Here is a 12,064-nt window from a genome sequence, read left to right on the forward strand (position 1 = left end):
CAAAGTTTGTATGAAGAAAAAATAGGGGGGCTAAGACTTTTGCACAGTTCTGTATATGAGCTCACAGGCACACTGTGATTGGCAGGAGAGAGAGAGAGAGAGAGAGAGAGAGTCTGCCCCTCCCACTTAGACAGCACAACCAGTTTTGTCATGGATGGTGTAAACGTTAAGTTAACCACACAGTCAGGTCGCATCCCAAAAATGGCTTCCTAACCACTACATATGCTCACTACAGAGGGCGTGACCTCATCGCAGTGCACTAGACACCTCAGAGTCTGGGGTTCAGCCAGTGATGTGTGAAGACGTGTTCTGTTTGTTCATTTGTCGGATCAGGAATTTATATTTTCATATTTTTAATAAAGAACATTAAACTTTGAACACAGGATCTTAAACCTGTCACCGCATTCTGTTTGTCTTTATTATAAAACTGGAACACAGTCAGATTGGTTCTGAGGTTCTGGGCGTGCCGTTTTCTCCTGAATCGCTCAGAGCCCTGCCCAAGCACCGTTTCTTATCAGCTGCTCAAATCTGTCAGAAACTGCAGTCAGACATTTCAAACGGGTGCCATGGGTGTGTCATGTGTTCTCGTTAAAATCAATAGTGAACGATGCCCCACATCCGATCCTATCAAGCTGAATTAAAAAAAAAAAATTAATGACACGTGTGTGTCTTCTTGTGGCCCACGGCTCACGGGCGCAGTGCAAAGCATGCGACGGAGAAAACCCCCCCCCGCAAACGAACATTTTGGAAGAAAAAATCTCAGGCATTTGAAAGAGAAATGTGCGAGATGGAGGCAATAGAAGCGAGAGCGGAGTGCGCTAATTGGGAGGCAGCGGTCACGGGGCGACGTGTTTCGCTCTCGCAGCGTTTGGCACGTGTTCATTCGGACCTCGTGTGTGTGACTCGACACAGTCGCCCGAGAAAACGCGCCTCAACACTGAGACCTTTCAGAAAGTTTAAAAATCTCCAGGATAATAAAGTGTGTGTTTAGGAGGAGGTGGCTAATCAGGAGTTTTATTCCCCATTCCCCATGGGGAGAGTGTGTGTGTGTGTGTGTGTGTGTGTGTGTGTGTGTGTGTGTGTGTGTGTGTGTGTGTGTGTGTGAGAGAGAGAGAGAACAGAGGGCGTGTAAGGACATGAGGACCAGTGAAGGTTTTGGGTCTTTGGCCGAGTGAAGATAACAGAAAGAGAGAGAGAGAACTGACTGTAACACCATTTAATAAGAATTATTATCATTGTGTGTGATGTTGTGATCACGTTGTGTGTGTGTGTGTGTGTGTGTGTGTGTGTGTGTGTGTGTGTGTGTGTGTGATGAATCTGGGTTAGACCATTCAAATGTAAACAATTATATAAGCAGCTGAGCTTGAAACATTCTCTCTCTCTCACACACACACACACACACACACACACAGAGCAGATCAAGGTAACAAATGTAAAGGTTGTTCTGTGTGTGTGTGTGTGTGTGTGTGTGTGTGTGTGTGTTTAAACTGGAGATCAGAACAGGGAATAACTCGTCTCCATTGTAACGGTCTGCACACACACCCTGCAACTGCGCTTTTATGAATTTAGTGCTCTGCTGCAACAATGAAAGCTGTGTGTGTGTGTGTGTGTGTGTGTGTGTGTGTGTGTGTGTGTGTGTGTGTGTGTGTGTGTGTTTAATAAGGCTGGGCTATATGACAGTATAATATGGATATTGTGATAAATGAGGTCATTTGCTGAGAGAGTTGTGTGTATGTGCGCGTGTGTGTGTGTGTGTGTGTGTGCGCGTGTGTGTGTGTGTGTGTGTGTGTGTGTAGTTTTATATACAGATGACTTCTTCACAGTTACTGTTAACACCCTAATGCTGATTACTTTCCTATAACAGCACTCCCTGAAGTGGTATCAATACATCCTTTCTCTTTCTCTCTCTCTCTCTCTCTCACACACACACACACACACACACACACACACACACACACACACACACGTCTATTGCTGTACTTATGGTAAAAAACAAGCAAACCTAGAAGTGTTCATGTGGAATCTTCTCATAAACATTTAACTCTGTGTGTGTGTGTGTGTGTGTGTGTGTGTGTGTGTGTGTGTGTGTGTGTGTGTGTGTGTACATGCGCACACGTGTTAGAGATACACTTTTGTGCTTGTGTTTTGTGATGCGATGTTTTTTCCTGCCTCACACTCAGCCTTTCCTTTTTTTGCACTTTTTTCTGAATGTGAAAGTAGTGTGTAATACAACTGCTCTCTCTCTCTGTGTGTGTGTGTGTGTGTGTGTGTGTGTGTGTGTGTGTGTGTGTGTGTGTGTGTGTGTGTGTTGTTCAGCAGGACGATCGTGTGAAGGCTCGTTTCATGCCTGGGAGAGATGAAGTGAACACAGTGTGTTTCACCAGCACCAGCAACCTGTAGCATCGTGACCTTGTGCCTCTCACCGCCACACACACACACACACACACACACACATACACGGACTACAAACGGACAACTACGACAGAGCGCCAGCCGACTGTAAGTACACTCACACACGCGCGCACACACACACACACACACACACACACACACACACACACACACACACATCCACATACAAAGCCATCGAAACTCACTGTAACACATGCACACACACTAAACACTATATTTACACTAAAACACACACACACTAATACACAGAGACTACAACACACACACATTCACATGCACGCACTAAAACACACACGCTAAAATATTCACACACACAAACATGCACACACTGCATACACACACTAAACATGTACAGTTACACACACACACACACACACACACACACACACACACACACACACACACACTAATGGCTTGAACAGATCTGCACCAGCCGTGTGGAATGAAGTGTTTCAGCACTTCAGCGTCTGCTGTTCACACACACTACAGCACACAGCATGTATGAGCTCATTCACACACACACACACACACACACACACACACACACACACACACCTTCCCAAAAGACAGAGATGTTGAGTGTTTTTGTGCTCAGTTGTTCTGATATTCAGTGTGCTATATTCCATCACGTGTTTTGCGGAGGAACTTCGCAGTTTCACATCGCAGTACCTTTGTACAAGTTCAGAAATACAGCACAATTTGCGTAAACTCCAGGAAGCTCCACCCCCTCCCTCTGCCTCACATGCTGTTACGGTAAAATAGTGTTCATTAATGCAAATAAAATCGGCCTGTGTGTATGTGTGTGTGTTCCACTTTGCTAACATCAGACACGTATTTAACGCTAACATCGCTTTACTGTATTATTAGCAACAGCAACAAATATGATCAAAAATTGAGAAGAAAAATGGAGGAAGTTTGTGATGCTGGAAGATGAAACAGACCGAAGGAGATGTGTCCGTGCCGGCACGTTTACATTCCGGAGAAAGTTCACGGTGATGAGACTGAGATCATTCAGACACTTTACGCTACTTTTTTCATCACAAACAAATATTTTTTAAAGAACATTTCCATTTTTCATTTTATTGACCCATATTTTTACATGTTACAGCTAGACACATCAGTCTGATCCCTGTGCCATTATCAGCTCGATACCAGAACAGAATGGTGGATCGTATATAACGGGTCCTGTAACAAACACACTGCAAAAAATGATATCTTAGCGTGAAAATATCTTGAAAATAGTTGAAACGATCGAGCATTTCCTATTAGAAGAATACAAAACCAATTCTGAGATTATTAAACCTCGTTCTAGATTGCAACCAACTTATTCTAAGATGTCTTATCAAGTAAAAATATCTGTCCATGCAGCAAGATCATTTCACTAGTATTAAGTCATTTCCTCCTCAAATTCAGTTTTCAATTTTTTGCAGTGCAGCAAAGAGCAGAATTGGATTTGGGAAAGAAATTTATTTTTCGTTTACATATAAACCAATTTGACTGTTTTCTTTTTTGTGAGGAATAATTTTATTATACTTTATTCTTTATTATATTTATTATACTTAGGCTACGTTTACATTAGACCGTATCTGTCTCGTTTTCTTCGCGGATGCACTGTCCGTTTACATTAAACCGCCTGGAAACGCCGGGAAACGGGAATCCGCCAGCGTCCACGTATTCAATCCAGATCGTGTCAGCTTCGGTGCTGTGTAAACATTGAGAATACGCGGATACGCTGTGCTGAGCTCTAGCTGGCGTCTCATTGGACAACGTCACTGTGACATCCACCTTCCTGATTCGCTGGCGTTGGTCATGTGACGCGACTGCTGAAAAACGGCGTGGACTTCCGCCTTGTATCACCTTTCATTAAAGAGTATAAAAGTATGCAAATACTGCAAATACTGATGCAAATACTGCCCATTGTGTAGTTATGATTGTCTTTAGGCTTGCCATCCTTCCACTTGCAAGTGGTAAGTGATCTGCGCTGAGATCACACACACAGCGGCTCAGTCCCGAATCGTGGCTTGTGCACTTCACTCGCGCGCTGTGTGAGCTGCGCAGGGCCGGAGTGCGCACCCTCCAGAGGGCACTCGCTGTTCAGGGCGGAGTGATTTGGAGCGCAGGATGCCTGCGGAGCCGAGCATACCCGTGTATTGGTGTTGCTGTGTGCACGCAAATCGTGTATTGGTGTTGCTGTGTGCACACTAATCGTTTTAAAAACGTTAATCTGATGATCCGCTGATACGGTCTAATGTAAACATGGGCTTAGAGTGTACGTGAAACAATATCAGACGGATACATACAGGTTCAGCTGATGCTCACTAACTCATCACTGTGTCTCCATGCGTAACACATTACGGTTTTTATCTTTATTCCGAAAAGCACAATTTTCCTACTCAGTTGTTTACATGGCTAATGAAAATTAATGATCCATTAATATTCTTGTTTACGTGCAGCTTTGTGAACTAAACCAGTGTTTCTCAATGGGCTGCGAAGCGCCATCTAGTGGGCCGCTTATTTTTTTCAAGTTTGAAGCCAAATGCTAAATAGTTCAGGATGTCGTAGCGTCCCAAATCCGGTAGCTGGTTTGCCAAACACTTTTCAAGTGGAATAAATACATTTGTGGGTAAATTAAGAAGAACAAGCCTTTATTATTGTCATGTTCCTCCTTTACATTATGCACACGTTCACACACACGCACACACAGAGCGTGCACACAGTGGGCAAAATAAATAAATAAATAAATAAATAAATACATTTGTGTGTAAATTCTATGGATCTGTGATGCGTGCTGGAAGAGAAGAGCAGTGGGATTGAGAATCGAACAGCTGTGGTTGGTTTCCACCTGATACTAAAACTTCTAGCGTCCTAGCAACCATCGCAAAGACGCGCACAAAGCCCAGAAACTCCTACCCGGGCAAAAACAATACAGGATTTATCTTGTAGTGTCCTGATCCCCAGATCTTTAACCCAGCCACATATAAAAAGTTGTTCTCCTCCATGTTCTTCCGGGTTTTCATCTGTGTGTCCGTGTAGAACGATGTCTGCAGCACCAGGTAGTTTGAGATGTCGGGGAACTCAACGGATGGATCATTTCCAACTCGTAATGAATGAATGAATGAATGAATAACTATTTAAAGACGATAAGTTGATCAGCAGAGCTGGTGGGGTCGTGTATGTACAGAAACAAATAATTACAAATACAAAAGATTAAAAATAAACACAATCTTTAAAAGAAAAACCCTTAAATCTGTTGATTATCTGTTAATTATCTTCACATTAAGTTAATTAATAGTATGCGTAACTACTGGCTTTGTATTTAGTTACGGTTACAATAGGATCAAAATGTATTCTACTAATGTCAAATTTAGCGAGTAAATTTTTTTTCATAGGAAAAATCCTTCTTTATTAGCGTGTAAGGCTCGAATCCCATTGAGTGGGTTCTATATCCACTTCTTTTGAGTGTACTTCTGGGTTTTAATAACTTTCTTGTTTTGCTGAACACAAACATGGCAGTAAGTTCTTGTGTGAATGGACCAGACTCCACTTTTGGATCATTAATCCCTTTTGACTGAGAATGTCCTCCATGCATGGGTTTGGCTTCGAGCGCATCCATACGGTTTTAAATACATCACCTACAATTAAACACAGTTTGTTTTTACTGCATTTATTTAATTCCTGAGCTCCCATCTGTAACAGGGAGCGATGTCGCATCTCATTAATACACTTTACAGTAGATTATTAGATTCTAATAGAAATAATAGAGGAGCCAAAATAATTGGGGATCTTTTTTAATGGGCCCCGACTCGTTACAAGTCTGAATAGGTGGGGCCTAAAACAGAAAAGGTTGAGAACCCCCTGAACTAAACTGTTGCCCCATTGGTTTTTATTCCACGGTTCATTTAAATACTCAATTCTGATTGGTCGGTGACAGCATTCAGCCATCTGTTATTTCTTCATAAGAGGCCGTGTGTCGCAGTCACACTTCCGTAAAACCCCGAGTGAGACGCATATTCCGAACACGCTGTATAGTCGTGGCCAAAAGTTTTGAGACGGACACAAATTTTGGTTTTCACAAAGTTTGCTGCTTCAGTGTTTTTAGATCTTTTTTTCAGATGTTTCTATGGTATACAGAAGTACAGTTATAAGCATTTCATAAGTTTTAAAGGCTTTTATTAACAAATACATCAAGTTTATGTAAGGAGTCAATATTTACAGTGTTGACCTTTCTTTTTCCAAGACTCCTGCAATTCACCCTGGCATGCTGGAGATCAGCTTCTGGGCCGAATCCTGACTGATGGCAACCCGTTCTTGCATAATCAGTGCTTGGAGTTTATCACAATTTTTGGGTTTTTGTTTGTCCACCAGCTTTTTGAGGATTGACCACAGGTTCTGAGCGGGATTAAGATCTGGGGAGTTTCCTGGCCATGGACCCAAAATTTCAATGTTTTGTTCCCCGAGCCACTTAGTTATCACCTTTGCCTCGTGACACGGTGCTCCATCATGCTGGAAAAAGCATTATTCATCACCAAATTGCTCCTGGATTGTTGGGAAAAGTTGCTGTTGGAGGATGTTTTGATACAGTTCTTGATTCATGGCAGTGTTCTTGGGCAAAATTGTGAGTGAGCCCACTCCCTTGGATGAGAAGCGACCCCACACATGAATAGTCTCAGGATGCTTCACTGTTGGCATGACACAGGACTCATGGTAGTGCTCACCTTTTCTTCTCCGGACAGTTGTTTTTCCAGATGTCCCAAACAGTCTGAAGGGGGCTTCATCAGAGAAAATAACTTTACCACAGTCCTCTGCAGTCCAATCCCTGTACTTCCTGCACAATGGCAGTCTGTCCTTGATGTTTTTCTTGGAGAGAAGTGGCTTCTTTGCTGTCCTTCTTGACACCAGGCCATCCTCCAAAAGTCTTCTCGTCACTGTGCGTGCAGATACGCTCACACCTGCCTGCTGCCATTCCTGTGCAAGTTCTGCACTGGTGCTGACCCAATCCCATAGCTGAATCCTCTTTAGTAGACAGTCCTGGCACTTGCTGGACTTTCTTGGGTGCCCTGAAGCCTTCTTCACAGCAATCGAACCCCTCTCCTTGAAGTTCTTGATGATCCGATAAATGGTTGCTCGAGGTGCAATCTTACTAGCAGCAATATCCTTGCCTGCGAAGCCCTTCTGATGCAAAGCAATGATGACTGCACGTGTTTCCTTGGAGGTAACCATGGTTAACAGAAGAAGTTCAAGCACCCCCCCCAAGCAACCAGTCTGCTCTATCAGCATGACAGAGTGATATCAGCTGCCTTGTCCTCCTTAACACTTTCTCCTGAGCTAATGAGAAGATCACTGAAATGATGTTAGCAGGTCATTTTGTGGCGGGCTAAAACGCAGTGGAAATGGGGTTTTTGTGATTAAGTTAATTTTCATGGCAAGGAAGGACTTTGCAATTAATTGCAATTCATCTGATCGTTCTTCATAACCATCTAGAGTCAATGCAAATCACCACCATAAAAACTGAAGCAGCAAACTTTATGAAAACCAAAATTTGTGTCAGTCTCAGAACTTTTGGCCACGCCTATACATGTCCAGATCAGAACTGGAGGTCCGGTGGAACTTTTAACCCAGTTCATAATTTGCTCCTTGTATTAGAGAGACTTACTCTATCTCAGGTTGGGTTTAGGGTTCGGATTTGGGAAGACTTTGTATTTTAAACTACTCGATGGTGTAATAAGACGGGACTCATTAATAAATTCAAAATATATATCACTCCTTTCATTGCAATCATCACTGGTCTTGTGGTGAAGGGGTTGGGTTCAGAATCAAAAGGTTCTGAGTTTGAATCCTGGTTAAGTATGAAAAAAGATATTTTAAAAAATGCTAATTAGGTAAATAGGACTAGGTAGACAGACAGACAAGAGGAAATACCCAGTCGGTTTAGACAGAGAGGAATTGGATAGAAGGAAGAGAAACAAAAGAAGTGATGGAAAATCCCTTTGAAGAGTCTTTATGATCTTTAGGAAATTATGAACTAAGTTAAAAATTTTAACCCAGGTCAAAAAAAATCATCTGGGTTGAAATTTTTTGACCTGTAACATATACATGATCAAAGAGCGCTCCTAAAACCCTAATAATAATAATAATAATAATAATATCGGGATAGGCGACGGGATGTGTTCATCGGAAAATGCTCAATTTGGAAAATCCAACAGGATATGCTGTTTACACAACCCGTATCAAATTCCAAATGTTCTGAATAATAGTGGAATATTAGTGCCAGTGTAAATGTACTGAGCATTATCGTAAGTATTTATATTTCTATTTTACACTCCCCCCCAGTTATCTTCACTCCGTATCTTCCAGTCTCGAGTAACTGGAACAAGAATTTCCTTCAGGATCAGTATTGTTTATCTTGTTCTTATCTTGCATTATCTGAAATGCTCTGGGTTGCTGTTGTTGTTGTGGCTGTTGTTGTTGTTGTAGTTGTTGCCTCCTCCTCCTCCTCTCTCTCTCTCTCTCCCTCCTGGACTTTTCACTTTGAGGAGCATCAGCAGTTCAAATAGAAGAAGAAGAAACCTTTATTCGTCACATGCACACTTCAAGCACAGTGAGATTCATCCTCTGCATTTAACCCATCTGAAGCAGTGAGCACACGCACACACCAGTGGGCAGCCACACCAGAGCGCCCGGGGAGCAGTCAGGGGTTCAGTACCTCACTCAAGGGCACCTCAGCCCAAGACCGCCCCACGTCAACCTAACTGCATGTCTTTGGACTGTGGGGGAAACCGGAGCACCCGGAGGAAACCCATGCGGACACGGGGAGAACATGCAAACTCCACACAGAAAGGCCCTCGCCGGCCACGGGGCTCGAACCCAGAACCTTCTTGCTGTGAGGCAACAGTGCTAACCACTACACCACCGTGCCGCCCTAATATCGACCGTATGAACATCAGACAGGCAGTTTGTAAAATATCAGTTTATTCAAACATCACAACACTCCCCTTGAACCCGAATGGAATCGGTGCGGGTGTTGGTGTTGGTACTGGTGTTGTTTCAGTTGTTGTGTTGTTTATCACAACTTTTAAATGGAAAACAGTCTCACACAAGCTGATAGTTATGGCTTATTGTGCACACATTCGTCTTTCTCAGAGACAACACCAGATTTGATTGTTACACCGAGTCCCGAGCCTGCTCACTAAAAAAAACTCTAATTAAAAAAAATATAGTTATCACGTATGATAAAAACACACACACACACACACACACACACACACGCACTCACAGGTGTATTCAGATTCTTCAGTGAATACTGGCTACAATACCAGGCATTTACACACACACACACACACACACACACACGGTCACACTCGTACATTCCGACAGACTTTCTCTCACACACACACACACACACATACACACACTTTATTTTTTTTATTTTGCTCTAGCCTGTATGAATCTTTCCTTCCAACGCTCCATCATTCGTGTTTCTTCAGGCCTGCAGTGCGGGAACTCTATTGTTCACATTCTTTTATCTGAGTCAGGATTCGAGTATTAGGAAGTACTGATGAGCAAATGTGTGTGTGTGTGTGTGTGTGTGTGTGTGTGTGTGTGTGTGTGTTCACCTGTACAGGCCTGTCGTTATAAGAGGAAGAGCTTGGCCCAAATTTTATTCACTTCAGTTTTATTTACACAAGACTTTTAACAATAGACCTCGGCATTAAGCAGCTTTACAGAAATCCAGATTTCAATGAAGATTTTAGTTTTTGTTTAAGTTTTGTGTGTTTGGTTTAAACGTACACGTGACATAGGATATCGCACATAAAAACAGATCCATCTCAAATCGAGTCTTTGAACATTTTAGGTTTAATTTTCACTGAAAAGAATAAACCACTGTTATTATTATTATTATTATTATTTGTTGTTGTTGTTGTTGTGGCCATGATAACACAACCATTCTTCAGTTATATAATCTTTAATTAGTCGTTATAAAATTTTAATCTCACCTAGAAGTGTGAGTCAGAGCGTCTCTACCTGGTCCTGTGCATTTGGTTGATTTTTTTTTTGTTGTATTTTTTGTAATTAATGCGGTGAATCAGCTAATTAGCAACAAGTCAGCACAGGAAAACCCTTCCTGAAGTTTTCTGAGTGATCGTGACCAGCGAGACCTCTGGGGGTTCCTCTGCGTAGGGGTCGGAGGAACAGTCATAAAGCCGACGCCTCCGTTTTATTCACTGATAATGATGGAAGTCTCACAATTTAATAACAAGCAAATGGATTACACAACAATGAGTGTACACAATTCCTCACACTGACTTCAGTTACACAATGTTTAGAAGCTGCAAAAACCACTCAGGCTGATTTTTGGCAAATGAACAGAACAAATACAAATCCACGAGTTATGAGATGTTCGATATGAACCCTTTACGATCTTTAATGAGCTTCTTCTTATTAAAGAGCTGCACTTTGAGTCATTTTATTCAGATTGAAGAGTGAAATGTTTGGGAATATTTAAAGGGACTGAGCAGCCATTTTGTTTTCATACGGCATTAAAAACAGCGTATCTCATAAAATGGCTGCTTCCAGGTCATATATAGCTTTAATAATAAAATATGTATGTTATGATAAACCAGGTGGAGTTGATTACTTTCCTGGAACAGCATGTTTTTTATCATTGATTTATTTATAGTTACATATAATGTTGTGCAACGTCTCTGAAACAAGTTCATTCCTGTTATAATTCCTCAGTAACATGACGCAGCGTAAACTCTCTGACCGACACCGGAGACTTTCCGTAAGCGTTTAATAAACATCTCCTGAACGTATCACAGATGATACTGTACATGAATTGGAAAACGTTTCCACGGAGCATCCCTGCGAATGAGTTGTTGCTACAGCGATTACGTAGCTATTAGATCAAACGCACACTTTCTGACCAATCAGAACACAGGATTTCAGGACATGGGTCTAAATCTAACGATAATAAACACAAGAGGACACCTTTCTCTGTCTCTGGTGTAGAGCTCAGATAAATATATAAGTTATGAAGAAGAGAAATGAGACTCTAACAGCACAGGAGATTCATCCCAGGTTTAAAATTTGAGCGAACTAAAAGGATCAGATAATAACTGGTGTATTTATTTATTTATTTAATGTGTAGATTTTCAAAAAGCCTTTCAGCTTGGAAGAAGATGAGATTTAGCTCTCGGTGAACAGGGTCACGGTGAAACGGTAAATTAGAATTGCACTCGAATGGTTTTTTTTTTAAATAAATCATAACTTATATGATACGGAAGACATTTAGCACGTTTCTTTTTTTCTTTTCTTTTTATTTTATAGATTTCCTCTCTCACCTATTCATCCAAGCCTTGAGCACAGGAAGGAACGTTTGTGCCGCCATTTCCTTTTAATCCTTTTTAATATTTTAGTGAACATTGTTGTGGTGATGAAGATATATTTGATATTTTAGAACAGATTTTGCTTCCAGATCGCTGCGAAAGTTACCGAGCCGTCACGAGGGAACGAGACGCAGAAGGTTAAAGATGACGAGATTTTGCCTGTAAGCTCTCAGTGCGTTTAACATCAAAATGAAAACCAGTCTGTGGTTTTTGTTGTGTGTGTGGGGTTTTTTTTTTAATCCAGCACACTGCAAGAAAAGCCAAAA

At 41.7% G+C, this 12,064-nt stretch overlaps 1 protein-coding gene across 6 annotated transcripts in view; it reads left to right on the forward strand.

Moving 5' to 3' along the window:
• zbtb20 (zinc finger and BTB domain containing 20) overlaps positions 1 to 12,064 on the forward strand; it is a 329,339-nt gene that overhangs the window by 298,776 nt on the left and 18,499 nt on the right. For 4 of the 6 annotated variants that reach the window (XM_060912969.1, XM_060912967.1, XM_060912973.1 and 1 more), the window contains one exon: positions 2,317 to 2,499. The gene's annotated coding sequence lies outside the window, so the exon portion shown is untranslated. The remainder of the gene's footprint in view (positions 1 to 2,316; positions 2,500 to 12,064) is intronic. The other 2 variants (XM_060912968.1, XM_060912971.1) reach the window with 1 other exon arrangement.

The sequence above is a fragment of the Neoarius graeffei genome, chromosome 28, assembly GCF_027579695.1.
Source record: "Neoarius graeffei isolate fNeoGra1 chromosome 28, fNeoGra1.pri, whole genome shotgun sequence".
NCBI lineage: Eukaryota > Metazoa > Chordata > Actinopteri > Siluriformes > Ariidae > Neoarius > Neoarius graeffei.